Here is a 23732-nt window from a genome sequence, read left to right on the forward strand (position 1 = left end):
CCTGGTCTACAAATGAGTTAAGGACAGCCAGGGCAACACAGAGCAATCCTTTCTATTAAAAACAAAACAAAGCAAAACAAAAATAAACCTAAACCTAAAACAAACAAACAACTCCAACAACAAAAAACAAAACAAAGATTTTAAATATGTTAAATGTCTTTATTGAAGCTTTCCCTTAGTGGGCTTTGTTCCTACTACACATGTGTTCTAACATTCAGCCATATTCCATGTCATCTATTTCATGCTGTTAAATTTTATGTAGAGATAATGATTTTTCATGCAGCCAACTGTACCCTGGAATGTGGTCTTTTGTGCTCAGCACATGAATTGAGTTTCCAGGTATGGCTGCTGTATGAAACCTGGTTCCCACTTTGCATATATCTCTATTTCTATATTTGTATATCTATATATCTATCTTAGACATTCATTGTCAAATAGACAAGACTGAAGCAACCACATTGCTACTGCATTGGTTCCATGATCAGCTGTGACTTGTGGCTTCTGTGCATGGACACTTCCCCAGCACTCCTTGTAGGCTAGAATCAAGAAAAAATTCAATTCATGTAACTGTCAAACCATATTCTATAAAATATAATTTAAAATATTGCAAAGGGATTAAATTAGAAAGAAGATCCTACCTAATTCCAGAATGAGCCTGGAAACATGGGCAGAGCCAGAAGGATCTAGAGTTCAAAGCCAGCCTTGTTTTGTTGAGACCCTATCTCTAAAAAGTCAATAGAACAAAGGAACTAACATATAAATTCCCATGTAATGACCATTTCTCATTAAAATCAAATTATATCAAATATAAAATTTCAAAATTGGGAATGTAACTCTAGCTTGATAGAGATAAAGTTAGCCCAGCATGCAAGAAGCCTCCTTATGGAGGTGTGTTACTTACCGGGTATGAACACTGGTGACAGAGCTATTTTTCTCAGCAGGGTAAATCTGCAACTCCAGGCTCAGAGGCTTTGGTGTTCTACTGAACCTCCTCTGAGCCTTTTATGCACCTTCCTCTTTGCCCTTCCACATCTAGCCCAACCTCCCTCCCACAAGCTACTGTCTGATCGGTCAAATGAGTCTCTACCCATTTAATATTATTAAAGATTCATTTTTTTCCTACTGTTGGTTGGTTTCATAGGTGAAATCAAGAACACTGAACTGGAAGTCAAGATTCTTCTAGGCATGGTGGCACTGGCGTTTAAATCTCAGCACCTGAGAAACAGAGGCAGGCACATCTTTGTTAGTTTAAGGACAGCGTGGTCTACAAAGTAAGTTCCAGGGCACACAGGCATACACACAAAGAGACCATGTCTGGAAAAATGAACAAATGAACAAACAAAACAAACACCAAAAACGAAAGTCAAGTTTCCATTGTCTGCTTGCTTGACCCATATTGTATGTGTATTTACATACACTTATTTCTGTATGGTATATTTTAGTGTGTGTGATTTTAGTGTCTGTATGTGTATTTGTTCCAGGGTGGTGTTAGTGTTTGTGTGTGTGTACTTTGGTGAGCAGTGAGTTTTCTGCTAGTCAAAGTTTACATATGGAGATTTTTGTCTCAACCCTACAAAAGCAATAGCAAAAGAAAACCCAAAACAAATAAATCCACACAAATATGTTGCAGATATGAAAGTTTGAGTTGGGTGGTGGTTACCTGTAGTTCTAGCTACAGGTTAATTTGAGACCACATCTTGTCCATGGAGTTCTAACCATCATGATCAAGATGGATACTTTCTCTCAAAGTGTGAAAATCAACAGCAAAGCATAAGATGAAAATCGAACAAACAATAAAGGCTTATCAATACACTTGTGTTATCCCAGCATGTGATGCAATCCTTTAATTTCCAGATGCAAACTCAGAATCTCTGTGTGTCAGGCAAGCCTGATCTACACAGTGACAACAAATTTCTTTAGCCATGCATATTGCGCATGCCTTTAATCCTAGCCGTCTGGAGGCAGAGGCAGGTACATCTCTGTGAGGTCCTACACAGGCTAGTCTAGAGGGAGGTTTCCAGAACATTCAAAGCAATACAATGAGACCATTCTATGATATTCTATCCTAATGTAATCCCTGAGGGTGTGAATTATAAAACCTGTCATTGATCCTCAGGGATTGTGAACTGTAAAAATATAATCTTTTCTTTGATCTAGTTGAGTCCTAACTCACACCTTTAATCTAAGACCTATCTGTACACAGGATTTAAAAGAGTTAGCCCTAGGACTAAAGACAGATGCATACCAAGTACTGGGATTTAAATGGGGACCACCACACCCAACTCATTTTAAATGTAGGATTAGAAAGCAACTAATTTATCAGGATCTATTTGTGTCTGCTAGGATTAAAGACATGGTTTATCATCACCCTGATCACATTTTTTATCTTAGCTCTAATTTCTCCAAATTTATGGAGACCTAGAAACAAGTTTGAACTGTATCCACATTTAAAGTTACTTAAGACTTATAAACTCTCTCTCTCTCTCTCTCTCTCTCTCTCTCTCTCTCTCTCTCTCTCTCTCTCTCTCCCTCTGTTTTCTTTTTCAACAAAGCATTTCTCTGTGTAGGTTTGGCTGTACTGGACTCGATTTGTAGACCAGGTGACCTCAAACTCTTAAAAGTTCTCCTACATCTGCAACCAGAATGCTGGGATTTCAGGTGTGTGCCACTGATACTGGCTTAACATTTCAGATCTCTTCACTGTGTTTTTCATACCAAACCAAAAACTATCCTTTTTATTTAAGAAGACAACTTTAGTCTTATATGTTAGCTTGAACTGAATGACCAAGCTGTCTGATGACCTTTATTTTGGAAATCTCTCTTGTTCAAAGCTAAATTTATCAATTTGATGGTATCCATGCCTTTTCATCACCTGTGGAAACAAAGGCAAAGCTTCTTCCCAAAGGAACCAGGAATGTGTATCCTGGTTTCCATTCTGGGGTCAGCACATTTTTAAAATACACAGGATGTTTTAATTCAGCAGTTCTTTCTATTATCCAATGTCTCTCTGCAGATGTTGTTTCTTTTTCTTTAGCATTTAAAATTTTTAAAAAGATTTATTTATTATTTATACAGTGTTCTAATTGCATATAACACCTGCAGGCCAGAAAAGGGCACCAGACTTCATTATAGACAGTTGTGAGCCACCAAGTGTTTTCTGGAAATTGAACTCAGGACCTTCAGAAGAGTAGTCAGTGCTCTTAACCTCTGAGCCATCTCACCAGGCCTGGCATTTAACAATTTTAATTTTAATAAAACACTGTGCAGTCAATCTTTGAGGAGCTCCATTACCCTTTTCTGTTTGAGGTAAGATTAGGTCTTTCTATATCCACTTGTCCTTTAGGACTATGTGGTATACCTGTAATATGCTTTATGTTGTAATATGCAAGAACTACTTCATTTTACTAGAGACATATGCTGGAGCATTTTCAGTCTTAATCTGTATATGTTTTACAATAATTACCATAAATTCTAATAAATGTATAAATGGAGAATCAGTCCTTTTAGGGCTTGAAGCAGCTGCCCATTGAAATCTTGAATATATATGTCTAATGTGATGCACATACTTCAATTTTCCAAACTCTTCAAAATAAAACACATTCATTTTCCAATTTTATATTAAAGGTGTGTGTTAGGGCTCAGCCACACCAAACAAAAGACATGTATGTGTTCAAGGTTCACAAAGTCAGGGATCACAATGGGATCAAAGAGAAGTTTTTTTATAGTTCATAGCCTCAGGGACCACAATGGTATCAAATATCATGCAACATGAGACCCTGTGGGGGTGTAGGCAGAGGTCTTTATTTTAAAAACATGTGCAATTCCAGCATGTGGTATTAGCTCTCCTAATACCAAGGCAGGGGGACCTCTCTAAGGTTCTTGCCAGTATGATGCATACAGTTAGAATCTGCCAAAGAACAACACCAAATTCCAAGCAGAAAACACTGGTGCCTTTCTTGAAGAAAAAAACAGTAGAAACCTCAGTGCATCAAAGAGCCTTTTATCATTCCCTGACCAAGTGACCCTCAAAAAGGTTTCATGGTTAAATGCACTTGCTCTAAGCTTGAAAACTCCAATTTGATTTCTGGAACCCAGGAGGAGAACAGATACCTAAATGGTTTCCTCTGACTTCCAGAGGTGCATTGTGACAAATAGCCTACCCACTAATAAGTAGAAACCAAACAATGGCAGGAAGGTGGTGCGTGATTTTATTCCCACCACTGAGAGGCAGAGACAGGCAAATTTCTGTGAGTTAGTGGTCAGCCTGATGTACATTGTGACTTCTGAGACAGTCAGAGCTACATAATAAGACCCTGTGTCAAAACACAAACACACAAAAGTCAAATAACATTTGGGAATGTGTTATCTTCTTAGAAATATGGGGCCTGGGAATCAAACATACATGACTATGCTTTGCACATGTGCTTTTGTTTTCTAAGCAAAGTGTTGTCCCTTTCAGTTTATTTAAAAAAAACATTTTTTGAGAATTTCATAAGTATTGTTTTACATCTTTTCTACCCATTCCTTTCCCTCATCCAATAACTGTTTTATTTTCCTTCAATTTCCTTTCATCTCATTATATCATCTAGAGAAATTAGTGTTACACACACACACACACACACACACACACACACACACACACACACACATACACACATGCACACACGAACTATGAAAACATGTGTCCCTTCAGTCTTAGGGAAGACCTCTTGGGACTTGAGAACATATCAGGGATCTAGACCTAAAGATGAATAATTCTCCTCTTTTTATCAATCATTTAATCCCTGTAGTTCTTTTTTGAATGTTTGCATTTTAAATTACAGGTCTAGTATACTTTACAAATACTTTTCTTCTTCTCTTTTCTTTTTTGGTTAAATCTATTTTAAAAAGTATATTCACTTTAAATCCCAATCATAGCCCATCCCTTGTCTCCCCTGATACTACCTTCACGCCCTCTTACTCCCCTTCCATGCCCCTTCCCTAGTCCTCAGAGAGGGTGAGTCCTCCTGTATCAAATAACCCCACCCTGCCCACTCTCATCATAACTGTCAGCATCCTCTTCCTCTGTGGCCTGTTAATGCACCCTACCAGGGGGAGGTGACCAAAGAGCAGGCATCAGAATCCCTTGCTCATTCTTACCTCTATCCTAAGTCTTTGGGCTGTCTGACCTCTGGTTTCTTGTCCTCCATGCCATGTAAGCTTATTCACATGACATGAGTCTCAAAAACTTCTGAAGTGCTATCTCTTCTTTCTTCTCTTTGGGACAATACCCATTAATCATAACGAAGTTTGTGCTATTATTTTCATAGTGTGAAACAGCAATGATAAATTCTTTTAGATTTTATTTGAGAATATTCTTATTTTACTTTCATTTAGAATATCTCTGAAAATGTACTGGGCTCCTAGTAATTTTGTACATATATTGGGTACAGTGCGACAGTCCAATATATATGTCAAATAATTATTCACCAGATCATGATGACTGGAACAGTCATCATGTTAAGCATTTATCATTTCTGTTGGGGACTTTCAAATGCCTCAACTAGCTTTCTTGAAACAAGCATTCATTGCTAACCAGCCATGATTATCACAGAATAGGTAAAACATTAGTGTTTTTCCTAGCCAGTTGATAAAGATCTATTATCAATAGTGTACAATATGCTTAAAAAAGGAAAAAGCAGAAAGAGACTAAAGTATGACTTTCAACAGATGGGACTGTTTATTAGAATACACAGCAATGGGAAGCCTTTCTACCACAGGAAATTGAGGGTCTGCCAGAGGGAAAACGTGGCTGTGACCCTTTATAAGGGTACAGGAAATTTCTTGGGAATAAGAACATTGTTACAGTTGTAGCCTGTGTTTCTCTCCTGCAGCCTCTCCTTCTTGAAATTGTTTGCCCAAGGTAAGACTGTCTATATTGGCAGACAAGCTGTCCCAACACACATTCCTTTCTGGGCTGAACAATAACTGCTGAATATAGTCTTGTGTAATTTCATAAGAATTCCATTTTACAACTGAGGCACTGCATCATTCTAAATCCTAATAAACACAGATAGATGGAGAGTAGGAGTCTCAAAAGAAGTGAGAATTGGCATCAACAAAAGTGGGGAACATGGATATCACCTCCTTTTTACCTGTTTTGAGCTGAGGAGGGTCATTGTCAGATTTTTGTTTCCAGGTCTGTTGAAGAGAGAATCCTCTGGTCATTTACCTAGAAGGGCATTTAAACTCGATCAGCTGCAATGGCTCATGAGATTGCCATCATGTATTCATGAAGAGACTTTTGAAAAGTAATCATTAGGGAGCAATAAACAGATGATTTTGTTACAGAGAAAATCTAAGAGACCAGTACTCCTAAAGGCAGAGCAAGGGGGAAGAGTAGAAGTAGGAGGGCCAGTGAGAGAAAGTAGGTATAGAGCTGATTTGGGTTAATGGTGTCTAATCCCACTGCCAGGAGTGCTGCTGCTCCTAAGTGAGCTAGGAGAAAACAAATAACTATAGAGCATCAAAGAAATTGAACAGGAGGAAACAAAGAACTAATATGAAGAATCCTCTCTGGCCTGGAGTGAAAGGTTTCCCCAGAGCATCTGAAAGGTGTTTTTGCAGTTGGATCAGGAAAACTGGGGCTATTGTAGTATGACAGGCTTTATCAGAGCTTATATGGTATATTTTGTTAAAAAAGGGGGAAGTTTGGTAAGTAATTCATTTAAAAGACACAATCAAACCCAAATATGGGGATAAGGAAGAAAGTACTGAACAAGCGGATGAGCCAGAAAGCAGGGGAAGGCTTATGGCTAAATTTTATCTTTTCTCTATGTCTTTAGGCTGTACCTCACTATGCCAGGATGGCAGGCTTTGTCCCAGGTGAAAACAGTCTTGCTGGGCTTTGCCCCTTTGCAGTCTCTGTCCCAGGTGAAAGCAGTCTTGGTGGGCTTTGCCCCTTGGAAACACCACAGATGCTCCTTGAGATTAACCTTGACATAGACTGGGTGGAACCATCCTGGGCCTGAAATTCAGGAAGTGGACTGGCAGACTCCACCCAGATTATTATGGGATTATGATGGGAAGAGACTGGCCCTTGCATGCTCGAGACAACCCAGGCAGAGGACGAGAGGAGGCAGCAGGTTCAGACTAAGCTGGAGTTCATGTGGATCAGGAAAAAGATCAGCGTACCAATTGGACCAGCACACAGGCCAGAGACACCTAGGAACCCATCCCATGGAACGGATACCAGAAAGTTCACTCTTATTTCCTTTAACCTTTTTTCCTTCTTGTGTAAAATAATGGGGTTGTATAATAAAGTTTAATTGTTAAGAAATAGGGCCAACCCTTCACACTGGTTAGAACTTGTTGGTGTGGAAGCAGCTTGATTTGTGTAGGAGGGCACAAATGGCATCTTTACCACTGTCCAGACCTAACCTTGGAGTACAGCAGCACCTAAACTTAGAGACATTCTGAGGCTCACCTCACAGAGGCAACTTGTGTCTTCTATGTAACAAAGATTTTTTTCTTTTCTTTTCCTCTTTTCTTCTTTCTTTTAAGTTTTTTTTTTAACTTTGGAAGCAGCTCTTCATATAGTTCTTTTAGAAAATCCATGAATATATATATATAAAAGGGTGATTTATTAAAATAAGTTAAGGCTATGGTCCAGCTAATCCAACAATGGCTGACTATGAATGGAAGGTTCAAGAACCCAGTAGTTGTTCAATCAATGAGACTGCATGACTCAGCTGATCTTCTGTATGCAGGAATCACTAAGAAGTAGGCTCTGATGCCAGTGAAGGAAAGAACCTGTTAGTGAGAGTGAGATTAAACAAAGATATGGTGAGCTTTTTTCTTTCATGTCATCTATAAAGGGTGCCATAAAAAGGTGTACCCAGATTAAAGGTGTGTTTTCAAATCTCTAAGATCAAGATTAGATCTGAGTTTCCAATTAATAGGATTTTTTAAGAACCAATAATCCCAGCCTAGTAGTGGTGGCACATAACTTTAATCTTAACACTTGGGAGACAGAGGTGAGCAGATCTCTGTGAGTTCCTTGACAGCCTAGTTTACAGAGCAAGTTCCAGGACATCCAAGACTACATACCGTGAAACCCTGTCTCAAAAGATAGAAATAAAGAAACAAACAGACAAAAAAAAAAAAAGAAAATGAAAGAAAAAAGTATCGCTTATAGGTGAGGCTCACATATGTGCCCAGCAATTTGGGTTTCTTTCCTTCAAAGAGGAACCAGCCCTTGGGCCTATCGAAGGTTTGAATTGCTCTTTGTTTCTAATTTGTTGGTTTCCGCTGCGAGTTTGATTATTTTCAGCTGTCTGCTCCTCTTGAGTGTATCTGCTTCTTTTTTTAGGACTTCCATATGTGGCATTAAGGTGCTTGAATGACATGTTTCCAATCTCTTTATGAAGGCACTTAGTGCTATGAACTTTCTTCTTAGCACTGCTTTCATCGTGTCCCATAAATTTTGGTATGTTGTACCTTCATTTTCATTGAATTTAGGAAGTCCCTAATTTCTTTCTTTAATTCTTCTCTGATCCAGTTAATATTAAGTAGAGAGTTGTTCAGTTTCCACATGTGTGTAGACGTTGAAAATTTTGTTGTTGTTGTTGTTGAGGGCCAGCTTTAACCCATGTGGTCTTATATGCTACAAGGTATTATTTCAATCTTCTTGTATCTGTTGAGGCTCTTTTTTTGTTACCAACCTATGGTCAATTTTGGAGAGGGTCCCATGAGGTGCTGAAAAGAAAGTATAAGATTTGTTTTGGGATGAAAGGTTCTGTAGATATCTGTTAGGTCCATTTGATTCATGACATCTGTTAGTGTCATTATTTCTCAGTTTAGATTCTGTTTCATTGACTATCATTTGGTGAGGTGGTTGAAGTCCCATTATTAATGTGTGGGGATTAATGTGTTGTTTAAGCTTTATTAATGTTTCTATTACAAATGTAGGTGCCCTTGTGTTTGGGGCACAGATATTCAGAATTGTGATGTCATCTTGGTTGAGTTTTCCTTTGATGAGTATGTGATGGGTCCTTCCTCATCTCTTTTGATTAATTTTAGTTGAATGTTTATTTATTTACTTTATTTGTCTTTAGATTGTTTAATTTACATCGCTATTGTTATCCCATCCCTCATCACTTCTCGATCATACACTCCCTCCCTCATACTGTCTCCCTCCCTACCCTAGTACTCAGAAAAGTGAACCCTGCTCTCATAACATCTGATGTCAACCTCTCAAGTCTAATCTCATCTGTCTGTATCCTCTTCCTTGTGGCCTGGCAAGTCCATCCTACCAGAGACAAATAATCAATGTGTGGGGGTCAGTGTCTATGTCAGAAATAGTCCCTACTCCCAAGATTATTGAACCCAGAGGGTCTAGGTCAAACCATGTACAGTCCTTAGTTGTTACATCATTCTCTACAGCATCCTCTCCCTCGGCCCAGATTTGTTGGCTCCATTCATCTCCTTTTAGAACTCCTGATCCCCTCCTGGTCCCTCTTTTTTCCAACTCTTCCATAAAACTTCCTGTGCTCCACCCCAAAGTTTGTCTGTGTTTCTCAGCATCTGCTTGGATCTCCTGCTGGTTGGAGTCTTTCAGAAGACCTCTATAGTAGACTACCTTCCTGTTTCTTCTCTTCAACTGCTTCTGATGTCTCCTTCATTTTCCCTTCTTAATGTGAGTTAAGCATTCTCCCTAGGGTCCTCATATTTATTTAGTTTCTTAGGTTTATGTATTATAGTGTGGCTATTCTGTATTATTTGGCTAATATGCCCTTATTTATCTTTTAATAATATAATTTTTATTAGTTACTTTCTTACATATACACTTATATTATTACACCTATATTAAATAAGCTACATACAGCAAGAAGAACCACTGAACAATCAGGAATATATTCATGTTACATTCATAGTGTTTTGGCTGTTTGTATTTGGCAACACTGAAGAAAACATTTTCCTATTTCTGTGAGTCTAAAATTCTGAATGTAACTCAGTATCTACCATATCTCATCTCTATCAACTTATAGCATCTATCTAGACCTAAAAACATCTTAACCCCTAAACAGATAAGCTTAAATGTGAAACTAACTTATTTGGTCTTCAACCCCATCAGAGACTTGAGAAGGAGTAAAAATAATTACTTTAGTAAACAGGAAGTGCATGTTAACAGCTTCCAAATTAAAAAAAAAATGACAGAGACAGTTTGCTGCCTGGAGAATCACCCATAACTCTCTAAAAGGTTGGAACATCATCTTTGGCCTTCTGGTCTAGTATATCTGACTGACATTTCTGAGGCAGAGTTTGGCTGTTGCCTCTAACTGCATCCAAGCTTGCCAAGTTTTAGGCAGAATTCTGTCAGTGGTCAAAATGAGGCCATTTTGCCCCGTGGTTGATTTGCCATATTTGAAGCCATCTCCATAAGGAGGTTCATTGATGTTAATCATCATCTTTGAGGTAGGCTGGGTGTTGCCAGGAGTTGGGATATCTTGTCAAAGAATCATTAAAATAATGTAAACATTTTAAATGCCATATTCTGTAGGATATTCTCTAAGTATTTTACCTTATTTGTTGATAGAATCATACCTATGTATTACATCTAGGATGCATATTCTTGTGATATAAATAGACTAATATTTGAAATGGCCACAATTTGATAAGTTGACAATTAACTTGTCTAACTTACTTATCCTAAATAGCCTGCAATAGGATTTTTAAAGAATTGGAGGTAACTCTTGTATTCTGCTTGAGGGATATGGGTACAATACCTCATATTAGAGTAGAAATATATATATAATGTGTGTGAAGAATAATTTTAAGTTTGAATTTTATATCAGTGTATCAAAAATAAACTTATTTTGCATGAATATACAAATTTCTATATCAGTGAATTGAATATAACATTGTGAGCATATCTAAGGCCTTAAGTTGAGGTATCAACTCAATAATCTACTTTTTCTCCTAGCATCCTTATATATTTCTATATCTCCCTTCTTCCTTTTCAGACCAATAATAACCCATAATCAACTCTCAATGAAAATAAACATCTGAAGCTCAGGAAAGCAACCAAAAAAACCTATCCACCTACCCTCAATGGAAATTAGGTGTCATTCTCTTAGTGTTTCTTTTGGCTGATTGGGGACAAATAATACCTTTGTAGAGGCCCAAATAATATTGGGGAAATGGTTAAACAAGATAGGAATATAATTTTTGGTCCAGTTTCCTAAATGTTGAGAACTTCCAGGCTTAACAACGGTCCTGTGTATGACAGTCTGAAATGCTTTACCAATTGGGACCAGAAACTTTCTTTGAAGCTGTCTTTGGAGGTGTCTCTTTCTGATGGAGAACAGCAACTGAAGGACTTAGTGCTGGACATGAAGATTGTACGATGTCAGTATCCAGCATGTTGAGAGGAATGCATCCTGTCAGGTCTTATCCAGTTTCTAGGTCCTGTTATTTTGTTCTGAAAACAATTTCTCACAAGTATTACACCATCTTAACATTATAACTTTATGGGCGTGCAAGGTGCACATAGCAATTAAGGCTAGGTCTCTGCTGTTTGCATGAGCAGAAGAAAGACATCTGTAAATATTCGTTCATGCCATATGAAGAATGTCATCTAGTCCTAGGTCACATGTACTCTGTAACAAATAAGAGGCATTGACTATGTGTAGACATTCATGTCTTAGCCTGTTTTAGAGCTATTCCATGTAGTGGGATTAGGAATATAAGTTACCTGCTTCTTATGCAGTTTTATTTTTTAAAATTTACATCCAGATTGTAGTCCCTTCCCTCATACTCTCTTTCTCCTTCCCTCCCCTAGCCCACCGAAAGAGGGGCTCTCCTCTTTTAACATCTTATTCCAGCTCATCAAGTCTCATCTGTACTATCTGTATCCTCTTCCTCTGTGATTTGGAAAGTCCACACAGCCCAGGAGAAGTGATCCATATTTGGGGACCAGAGTCCATGTCAGAAGTAGTTCCTACTCCCCATATTGGGGGACCCACAAGGAGACTGTTCTGCCTATGCACTACAACTGAGCTGAGTGTCTAGATCCTCACCTTGCATTGTCCTTGTTGGTGTATCAGTCTCTGCAGCAACCCTCTCCCCCATTCAGATTTTAAAATGTATATTTTATTTATTGTAATTTATTCACATCACCTCCCAATTGTTAACCCCTCCCTCTTATCTTCCCATTACCACCCTCTTCCTCTTCTGCTTATTCTCCTCCTCTAGACCTCTGGAAACAGCCTATAATTAGAGTAGTCTGCATCCCCTTCCACTGGATGTCCCCTAGGCTGTCTTGCCAAGGAGCAGTAGCCAAGTAATAGGCTCCGTAGTGCATGCCAGAGGTTCAGTAGCAGTCCCACCTCGCCCCATGTGGAGAATCCACAGTTTATTGGCTACATCTGAAAAAGGGGTCTGGGTTCTTTGTGTGCATTGTCCTTGACTGGAGCATCATTTTGTGGAGACTACCCCCTCCTCCATGCCCTCCATCGTACCTCTATCCATAGGCTTTGGTGGTCTTCCTGTGTAGCTCCTGCTCCATCCTGGACCTCCCATTCCCCAACTCATAACTACAACTTTCAGCACTCTGCCCAATGTCCAGCATCGAGCCTCAGTAACTGTTTCTATCTCCCATTAGGTGGAGTCTATCAGAGGACATCTATATTGGGCTAAAATTCATTTGTAAGTGAGTGTATAGAATGCATATCTTTTGGGGTCTGGGTTATCTAACTTAAGATGATAGTTTGTAGTTCCATCCACTTGCCTGCAAACTTCAAGATTTCCTTGTATTTAATGTCTGAGTAGTATTCCATTGTGGATATGTACCACAGTTGCTTTACCCTAGTTTTCTGAGAAAGCAAAAGACTGATTTCCAAAGTGGATGTAAAAGTTTCTACTCCCAACAGCAGTGGAGGAGTGTTCCCTTTTCTCCACATCCTCATTAGCATGTGTTGTCACTTGAGTTATTGATCTTCACCATTCAGATAGGTGTAAGATGGAATCTTTTTTGTTTGTTTGTTTTTGGATAACATCTGGCATACATAAATGCCCCCCAAATTTATTTTTAATATTTTATTAATTTATTCATATTACGTCTCAATTGCTATCCCATCCCTTGTATCCTCCCATTCCTCCCTCCCTCCCACTTTCCCTCTACTTCCCTCCCCTATGACTGTGACTGAGGGGGACCTCCTCCCCTTGTATATGCTCATAGGTTATCAAGTCTCTTCTTGGTAGCCTGCTGTCCTTCCTCTGAGTGCCATCAGACCTCCCCTTCCAGGGGATGTGGTCAAATATGTGCCCCAAATTTCTTTTTCTTAGTTTATACTTTTATTTTATTACACATATGTAAAACAAACTACATACAGCAGGGAGGACAATGATACAGTCATGAGAATACTGAGTACTATATATGTTACATTCATAGTGCCTTGGCCATCTGCATTCGTCTCCTTTGAAGTAAGTACTTTTCCTGTCTTGTTGGGTCTAGATCTCTTATTGAGATTCAAAATCTAGCTTATCTAAACTCTAATATCTTAACTTCTTTATCTTGATCTAGAACGATCTTGTCCCCTAACCAGCTAAACTTGGTTATAGAACTATATTATCTTGTCTTCAATGCCCCTCAGAGACTTGAGAAGGAATAAAACTTAAATTCCTGAGTGAACCAGCAGTGTGGGTTAGCAGTTTCCAAAATGTACAAATTGACTTAACACAGTTTACCTGCTGACCAGTCCCCCAATACACTGTATAATGTTGGAGCCTCATCTTCAGCTTTCTGGCCTAATATTTCTGACAGACTTGTTCGCAGGGCAGGAAATATTGAGGACTTGCTTACCCTGACTTGGCAGAGTGCAACCGTTGACTCTGCCTACATCTAATTTGCTCATTTTTAGGCAAATTCTGTTAGTGGTGGAACGAAGACATTTTGACCAGTCGTTATTTTGCCACCTTTGAAGCCATGTCTGTAAGGAGGCTCTTTGATACTCATCATCTTCTTTGAGGCCAGCTGGTTTTTGTCAGGAGTAAACTTGTCTTGTTGTCAAAGAAGTTTGGGATTGTGGGAACACCTTAAAATGCCATATTCTGTGCATCTCTGAGGTGTTTGAAGACCTTATTCAACTACTTTACCTCATATATCAATATATTAATATATATCTGTTAGACTTAGGATATATATTCTTGTGTTAAAATCTGCCAGTTATTTGACATGCCCATGTTTTGTATCAATATATTGAATTCTATAGCAAGGACTTAGACATACCCGTCATTATAAGTAGCAATTAAGGCCTTGAGTTAAGAAGGAGGTTCCATCATCTAGCTTTTGTTCTATCCTCCGTCTATGTTCCTAAATCTTCCTTTCTTTCTTTACAGCTCCCATCTCCTTGCCTACGTATGCAAGGTAAAGGCAGAGATACATTCCTGTGTTTACCCTATTTTTTTTCTCTGTATAAGACCAATATTGAACTGTGACCACATCCCGATGAGAATAAGCATTTGTAGATCAGGCAAACATACAGCAACCTATACAACCAACCCCCTACCCCCTTTGAGGGAATGGCAGATCATTCTCTAAGGTTTCTCCATGTTCAATTGGGGCACATAATACTTTGGAATGGGCCCTCCAAAATTGGAGAGAATGGTTAAGCAATCTAGTGATTGCATTTGTGGTTCAATTTTTAAATGTTGAGAGATTCCAGGTTTAGTAGGAAATTGCAATGGTGGCTCTAATTGGATCAGAAGTTTTCTACAATGTTGTTCAGGAAGCTGTCCAACTCTGATGAGTAAAAGGAACAGAATCATCCAGGGCTGGATCTAGGAGGATGCAGGATGTCAAGGTCCATTGTGCTGGGGAGATTGATTCCTCTTAGGTTTTGTCCAGCTGGTTATTTTGTGCTGAAAACACAATCTCTTACAAGTATCATACCGTTCTAACATTATAATTTATGAGGTGTGCGGGATGCCCAGAATAATTAAAGCTAGTTTTCTGGTCATTGTATGGGTTGATGTAAAGCATTTACAAATCTTCCTTCTTTCCTTCCTAGTAATGGCTTCTAATAGTAATTCACAGAGTTCCTGTGGTCCACATGAGGCCTCTCTATGCCTATACACTTATACCTCTGCCAGTCTCAGAACTATTCCCATGTAGTGGGATTAGGAATATAAATTACCTGCTTGTTCTGTAGTTTGAATTCTTTACATCTCAATTGTGGACCCCTCTCTCTTCCCCTCCTGATCCCACCCCCTCCCACATCTACCTCCGATACCATCCCCTCTCTCAACCCCTTTCCCTCCCTTCCCTAGTCCTTAGATAGGGGAGCTCTCCTCCCCTACTATCTAATCATAGTTTATCTAATGTCCCCTGTACTGTATATGACCTCTTCCTGTGTGGCCTGACTGGGCCACTCTACACACTGGAGACTCTGTCCAGTGTCCAGCTTTAAGTCTCTGTAAATGTCCCTATGTCCTGCTGGGTGGAGTCTCTCCTAGGATGTCTGTGTTGGTTTAAAATCCACATATGAGTGAGTATATACCATGCGTGAGTTTTTGGGTCTGCATTATCTCGCTGAGGATGATCATTTCTAATTCCATCCATTTCCCAGCAAAGCTCAAGATTTCCTTGTTCTTAACAGCTGAATAGTATTCCATTGTGTAGATATACCACAGTTTTTTTTTAAAAAATCCATGCTTCAATTGAGGGACATCTCGGTTGCTTCCAGGTCCTGGCTGTTACGAATAAGGCTGCTACGAACATAGTTGCACAAATGTCTTTGTTGCATGGTGGGGCATCTTTCGGGTATATGCCCAGGAGTGGTATAGCTGGGTCTTGGGGTAGAGATATTCCTGGTTGAACAAGTTTGCACTCCCACCAACAGTGGAGAAGTGTTCCCCTTTTGCCACATCCTCTCCAGCATGTGTTGTCATTCGAGTTATTGATCTTCGCTAATAGGATAGGTGTAAGATGGAATCTCAAGGTCCTTTTGATTAGCATTTCCCTGATGAGTAGAGATGTTGAGCATTTCTTTAAGTGTTTCTCAGCCATTGAACATTCCTCTTTTGAGAATTCTCTGTTTAGTTCTGAACCCCATTTTTTAATTGAGTTGTTTGGTTTGCTAGTGTTTAATCTCTTGAGTTCTTTATATACTTTAGATATTAGCCCTTTGCCAGAGGTAGAGTTGGTAAAGATCTTTTCCCAATGTGTAGGCTGTTTCTTTGTTCTGTTGACAGTGTCTTTTGCTTTAGAGAATACTTTCAATTTCATGAAGTCCAATTTATTAATTGTTGACCTTAGAGCATGAACTGTAGATGTTCTGTTCAGGAAGTTGTCTCCTGTGCCAATGAGTTCTAGGATCTTTTCTACTTTTTCTTCTTAAAGATTTAGTGTGTCTGATTTTATGTTGATGTCTTTAATCTACCTGGATATTAGTTTTATACAGGCTGATAAATATGGATCTGTTTGCATTTTTTACAAGTAGACATCCAGTTGGACCAGCACCATTTGTTGAAGATGCTGTATTTTATCCACTGTATGGTTTTGGTCTCTTTCCCCAAAACCAAATGATCATAGGCATGTGGATTTATGTTTGGGTCATTGATTTGATTCCATTGGTCAACAGGCCTATTTCTATGTCAGTACCATGACATTTTTATTACTGTTCCTCTATAGTATAACTTGAGATCAGGGGTGTAGATTCCTCTGAAAGATCTTTTATTGTACAGGATTGTTTATCTATCCTGGGTTTCTTGTTTTTCCATATGAAGTTGAAAATTGATCTTTCTAGTTATGTAAAACATTGTGTTGGTTTTCTGATTGAGACTGCCTTGAATGTGCAGATTGCTTTTTGTCAGATGGCCATTTTTACTATGTTGATTCTCTCAATCCATGAGCATTTTCTGATACCTTTTTCAGTTTCCTTCTGCAGAAAGTTGAAGTTTATTTTCATATAAATCTTTCACTTGCTTGGTGAGAGTTATACTGAGATACTTTACATTATTTGAGGCTATTGTGAAGGATGTGGTTTCCCTAATTTCTTTCTCAGCCCATTTGTCATTAGTACACTGGAAAAATACTGACTTTTTTGAGTTTATTTTGTATCCTGCCACTTTGCTGAAGTTATTTGTCAGCTGTAGGTGTTTCTTCTCATAAAGTGTAGGCATAAAGCAAGGTAGAGGTTGGTTTTTGAAAAAAGTGAAGATTTATTTCCAAGAGTAGAAAGTATAGATGTGATGTATAAAAAAATGATAGATATCTATATATTATCCACTTAGGCAGTGTGGAAATTTAATCATTATCTACTTACAGTATTTACACTTGAGCCTGGCTTAGTGAATTCTTAATTTTATGCAGCCTTGCTATCACTTTGCCCCCCCCCCCCCCGCATTCATTCCCACACACCACATGCACTGTACAGACACTGCCGCAACCACCTCTAAGCTATAAGACTTGCGACAGCTTGATTTAAGTCCACCTTTCAGATTTCTCTACATAGAAACCCTAGAAAAGTTTCAGTCATAGTTGTCCAGGCTTTGTGTTCACTGGTTGACCTTACATGTCCTAGATGGCTCTCCTCCTCTCATTGTCCCATCAAGCCATGGGCTACTTTCTCTAGGACTTGGAAGTAATAGGCCACACCTGTTATTTGATGTATGTTGTTGAGTTTTGTCTTCTGACACATCTGAGAATAATGTCTTTCATGGTTAAGAATATTATGAAGACTTGAATAGTAGGAATAAGCCTTAGTAGGAATAAATGGAACAGAAATAAAACAATAGCCTATTAATATGAACACATTTCATTGGAGAGATACTTCACCATGGACCAGACCCTCAGGCATTAGGGTATATGGTAAGATTAAGAATTATCTCACGGAGGGCTGAAGAGATGGCTCAGAGATTAACAGCATCCTTTAATTTTCTTCTGGACTCATGTAGCTTCAAGGGATCTGATGCTATCTTCTATCTTCCACAGGTACTTGAACACATGTGCACATGTTAAAAAGAAAAGAAATATCCCATGAAAGGCACACTGCAGACATAAAAAGACCCCTTGGGCACCCCCTTGGGCAGAACAGAAATTGGTAGTCATACTTATGAAACCAACCCCAAGACTGAGTCAGTCAATCAGTTCTTTGAATCTTGAAAAAAATGTTGACATGGGACCTGGAAATCCTAAATCCTGTCTATCCCAGGACCTCAGCTCTCTTCTGCATATGTGTCTAACTAAGAAAGACATTTCATTTTGCCTACTTTAAAATGATACATTTCCCAAGGTCCATCAATGCTTTGTCATTCCTAGAATGAGGTATCTGAAGAAAGGTGCACACAAACACACACACACACACACACACACACACACGCACACGCACACGCACACGCACACGCACACGCACACACATATCCGATGGCCTGAGTAAGTCCATAAGATTTAAATTAAAGATAAACCTTGATGGAGAAAGTTGTCTCTTAAAGAGAAACTTAGTGCTTACTGCAGTGTGCCATTAGGTATTAGCAAAACAAATATGAAAGTTAACACTTATCCTCCAACATACCAATGGTCAGAAATTTCTATGCAAAATTCTATTATTTTTTATTTAGAGAATGAATGTTATGTGTCCCCGACTTCAGAAACATTCCACTTTTGCAGACTATGCAGGCACCCTGCTACATGCTCAGCAAAAATTCAGTTTGCAAAGTGCTGGGTTGCTTGACAACTTCTCAAGATCTGCTGCGTGGGAGTTGAAGAGACTGCCAGTCATGATCATTATTGACAATCCCTTTTACACAAGCAAGACACAAAGCTAATGGCCATGTCACCTTCTCCCACCAATACTCAGATCAGACAAGTCCTTAGGGGGATAATGAGATCATGTCAATTCTGGTTACTACCCCTAAATGTTTGTGGAGGATGATGGGATGCTTCTGAGAGCTGAGCAGTCTAGGGATAAAACAAGGCACTGATGTTACTTAGTTAAGATTATAGCATCTCATTAACTCATTGGCTCTCTTCTTCTCAAAAAGTCACCATACCAGAAGTGAGCAGTGTCTTCAGGGCTTTTTCTCACTTAGCTGTTGTAGTTAACTTAAAAGTATGGCCTCATAAATGATTATTATTAGGTTGATTATTATTACAGCAGTATTTTCTAACCCACTAACAATCAGTGAAAACACAGACACCTGTTATATTTCATTAGAACAAGTCTTTACTTGAGGCATGGCAGATACTAACCTACTAAACTATCTTTACCTCCCAGCTCCATGTCAGGTTACCTCCCACTCATGATTCCAGAATATTTGTTAATGTTCTCCATCTCTCCATCCATGCTGACCCAGCCATGTGCTCCTTTCCCCCATTAACCCATGGCACTGGTCGTGTTTTTTTCCTCCTCCATTTGATCCTTCCTTGCTCCTCCTCCTGGTCTTTCCTCCCTAAGATCCTGTCTGTCCCCAAAAGCCTATGAATCTTAGCCATGCCTATTCCATTTTCCTGCTCAGGTTTGTCAGCTTTTTATTGGTCAAACAGGAATAAGTTTTAAGCAACGTTACACAGCAATATTTGGGGTACTACCACTTCCAGTTGTCATGTTTGTGGTCTGTGGTGTCACCACAAACCGTGTCGAAGCCCATGATCCATGCTCCTACTGGCTGCAAAGAGCAAGGAACCTACTTTTGCAGTGATATTGATGACTAAAGATGAATGACTGAGAAAGAGGGACATGGGAAGCTAATGTGATAACCCCAACTTCCACCCCAGCCATCATCCCAAACTCTATGCCCCTAAAATCAGTAGCAGCCTAAAAGGGAAGCCATCAAAGAGAACCAGTAAAAGGTGTGATGTTGATGGTAAAAGCAGTGCTCCCCAATTAATGATTTCTGTGATGGGTGGAGGAGGAGAAGGATTCAGTTCTATTTAAGGAGCAAGCCACTGGGAATTTGACCATGCTCCAGTGAGTGAGTGTTGGGGTAACTTTCCTTTGCATTGTATAAAGGTGTGTCTCTGTATTGTCAGTTGTTGACTGTTGAGAGATAAGTGCTAGCAGTATCTTGGTATTGTAGTTGGTATGTCCCATCACCTGGCTTATATTTGTAAATATGTATCCTTCCACACCTGCTCAGATACTTGAAGGTCAGACAGCCCTCTGTGCCTAAAGGCAATCTAAAAGATGTTCTGGTGCTGTCTCTTACTCCTGATTGGTTATAATAAAGATTTGATGGCCAATATCTGGGACAGGAAGTAGATGGCAAAACTTCTGGAGAAGAGGAAGATGCAGGGAAAATAAAGCAACTACATGAGATTTGGAAACAGACACGGATGTAAACAGGTGCAGAGAGGTAAGGAGCTAGCCACGTAATGGATCTTAGTCTAGAATAGCTGAGTTCACCTTAAAGCTGGAGACTGCCCCAGAACAATGTCTAAGCTTTAAATGGTGTAAAAGTTTCTGTGTCATTATTTATCCTGCTGGCAGGTCCATAAAAAGCACCCACTGGAGTTGACACAAATTGGACTTTTATCTTTTCTTTTCAATTTAAATTTAATTAATTATTTTTCATAAGGGGATGTCACAAAGGTGGAGGCAGACACAGAAGGACTGGGAAATGAGCATGATTAGAGTGCATGATGGGAAATTCCCAAAGAATCAATAAAAATATTACACTGAAAAAAATATCACCAGGAAGAAAGAAAAGATGTGCCTTTTTTTTTTGCCTAACTAGGCTCCAACTACACAAAGTCAGTTCAATGAAAAGAAAAGGGAATGAGGCAAATTCTGATCATTTTCATTCTGCACTCACCTAGAAGAGGCCCTAGAAGGTCCACTTCCATCTCGGTATAACAGAAGAAGCTTGGAGAAGAGAAAAGCAACATGGACAAAGTTGATAACCAGCACTGACTGAATCTGATGGAGCTCAAGTACCAAAGGTCAAGGAAGGAGGTATTCCCACTGAACATGGAATATCTCCTCAAAGCCAAGGAAATGACCAGAGATAACAAATAAAATTTTAGGAGAACATAACTGGGGATCTCATAGATTTGGTTCATGTAGGTATGAAGCCAAGCTGAAAGACCACCAAACACCCACCCTTCTCAAACTATGGTTCAGATGAAATAACAAGAGAATCTTATGGAAGTAACCCACCGAAGACCCGAAAAAAAATGAAACAAATATCCAGAGTAGCAGTACTAGATATACATAACATCATGTGATTTATATGTCATCATATGTAAACTGTAAAAAGCGTCTAAAATAATGAATAAATATATTTATTTATATATGTGGATATATGTATCTATGTGGGAAAGAAGAAAACAAGGAAAAGAAAAATTTTAAATGGTGATAGAATAAATTAGCACAATATGAATTTGACTGAGAAAATGGGCATCCTGAGAAACCAGTCGAATAAGATGACACAGGAAATGGAAGAGGTCGGAATGATCCTGTCTCTCTAAATAGCATTACCACATCATGGAAAAGCTAATGGAAGTCACCATGAGTTGGCTTTCCCTGACTCACTCAAATCACTGTTCTGAAAGAGACAGTTGAAATTGTCACCCAAATGAAGAGGAGAAAGTGAAGAATAGAGAAGAGTTTTTTGAGTATAGATAAAAGAAGAGGAAATTTATATGGAAGAATGTGAGATCCAAACAAACTTTGTGTTTTTGAAATAGATGGTCCAAGAAGAAAATGGCAGAGCACTCCAAGGATCACTAGCAAACCCATTGTGAAGTCAAAGAACTCATCCTGAGATTGAAACAGGAGGAAAATCGATTTAGGAGCCTCTCAAAAGTCAACAACACAACAATAACAAAATGAATCCAAGGGTAGGGCTTGAAACCCATAGAGGCAGTGACTGGCAAAGTTTCTACAATTCTAGGCAACTTAGAATATCATGTTAAGCCACTAGCTTTTGACTGAATGTTGACTCTCAATGTTTTGCTCTTTTTATCCGTTACTATACATCGACAGAGAAAGGTTGAGTTGGCTATTACACTAATCTCAATGGGTGGAGGGAGAATTGTCAGGCATAGTAGCTGCCTGTAATTCTTTGTAATGAGACTAATCAAATGACAGAAAAAGTCATTATTCTAAAAATAAAGTCCACAGAGTGTAAAATAATTTTTTTCTAAATTACTTTTATCTTTATAAGTAAACTAATAGCTATTATTTATAGTATACTTGAAAGTATCTAGTTCTTGCCTCTGCTTGCTTCGCATGAATCATTCATCTAGTTAATAACAGAAGATCTCACTTTCTTAACTTCTCAAATTACTTAACCAATCAAACAAGTCGTTATTACTATCCTCATTTTATAAAAGAATGTATTAATTTTCTATTGCTATAACAAAATACTGGATGTTGTGTACTTGCTATAGAAAAGGAGTTCACTTAGCTTACAACTCTGGATCTGTCCCAGCGGTCGAGCATGTGTGGAAAGTACTACTTGAAAAAACGTGAAAAAGAGGCCAGAGAGGAGCCAGAGTCTCTCTTTTAAAAAATCTGGTTTTGTGAAACTGAAATCAGCAAAGTCCCTGAAATAGGCATAAATCCACTCACTAGTGTGGAGTCCAGTGGCCCTAACGACCTCCCTTTTAAGGTTGCAGTTCCATTTCTTTTCCATTTAAAGGAAAAAATAAAACAAATACAAACAAAGTACAACCCCCTGACACACACACACACACACACACACACACACACACACACACACACACTCACACACACCAGTAAAAGCAAGGTCTCAGCACTACACCAGATTTTGTTGAAAGGGAGAGATAGAACAAGAGCCAGAGACTGACTCTATGAGACAGGTCCCCCTAGATGGGAGGGTGTCATAGACTGACCAAAAAGTGTCCTTCCCTTCCCTTCCCTTCCCTTCCCTTCCCTTCCCTTCCCTTCCCTTCTCTTTCTTTCTTTCTTTCTTTCTTTCTTTCTTTCTTTCTTTCTTTCTTTCTGTTTAGAGAGAGGACATGTTCCCTTTCTCCCTTTGGAATTGGCTCATTCCATTGGGGTACCGCAGGAGATTGGATAACTCAGTGACAGGGAAGCTCATTGGTTCCCCACACAGGCACTTTTCCTTGGGAAATATGAAAAATCCCACCCCTCAACAGCCATCTCCATGGAGTTGGGAGGAAGCCCACTGAGGCTTTTCTGAGAGAAGCCGAACCAGGAAGCCAGCCATCTTAAGTGTTGTTGTACACCAGTCTACCTAGAGCCTTTTTCCTCTCCATGCGCATGCCAGGAATCTGTCTCACTCCTGGATCCCTAAAGCCATGCAAATCATAGGTAAGAGTTACATGGAGCAAGTGGTTTGGCCAGATGTACGGGAACTTGTGACTTGAGGCACCCGGACTCTCAATTGCACAATGTGCCGAGACATTTAGTCAGTGGGAAGGTGCTGCCAATGGATAACTGTATCAGTAGTCTCCAGTCTGGACCTAGAGCAGGCATCACAGACAATGGGATTTAGAAGTAGTTTCATGTTTTCTGTTGTTCGATTAAAAAGAAAAAAGTAACACCAAAAGATGCAATTTATAAAAAAAGGGTATGTATTTTTTCAGTGTCATATTGTTTGGTATCTTAATGGAGACTACTTTGGGCAGAATGTTAATACAGAACATAATACAAAGATGACATCCATCCCTTGTTTCAAAAGAGAAAATAATGACTTTTTCTTCAGGATTCATCAAAGTGATGTGGAAATAAGAGAACGCTGACCTCACAGAAGCAGAACTGTCC

General features: G+C 39.1%; 1 long non-coding RNA gene across 1 annotated transcript; it reads right to left on the minus strand.

The window, feature by feature from the left end:
• Window positions 1-1084: 1084 nt before the first annotated feature.
• Window positions 1085-6988, minus strand: LOC311600666. The gene is made up of 3 exons (XR_014780307.1): window positions 6832-6988; window positions 6135-6211; window positions 1085-1215 (listed from the first exon to the last, which is right to left on the minus strand). It is a non-coding gene; the product is annotated as an uncharacterized lncRNA (long non-coding RNA).
• Window positions 6989-23732: the final 16744 nt, after the last annotated feature.

This window comes from Acomys minous (genome assembly GCF_964271855.1).
Source record: "Acomys minous genome assembly, chromosome: 6".
Taxonomy (NCBI): Eukaryota; Metazoa; Chordata; class Mammalia; order Rodentia; family Muridae; genus Acomys; species Acomys minous.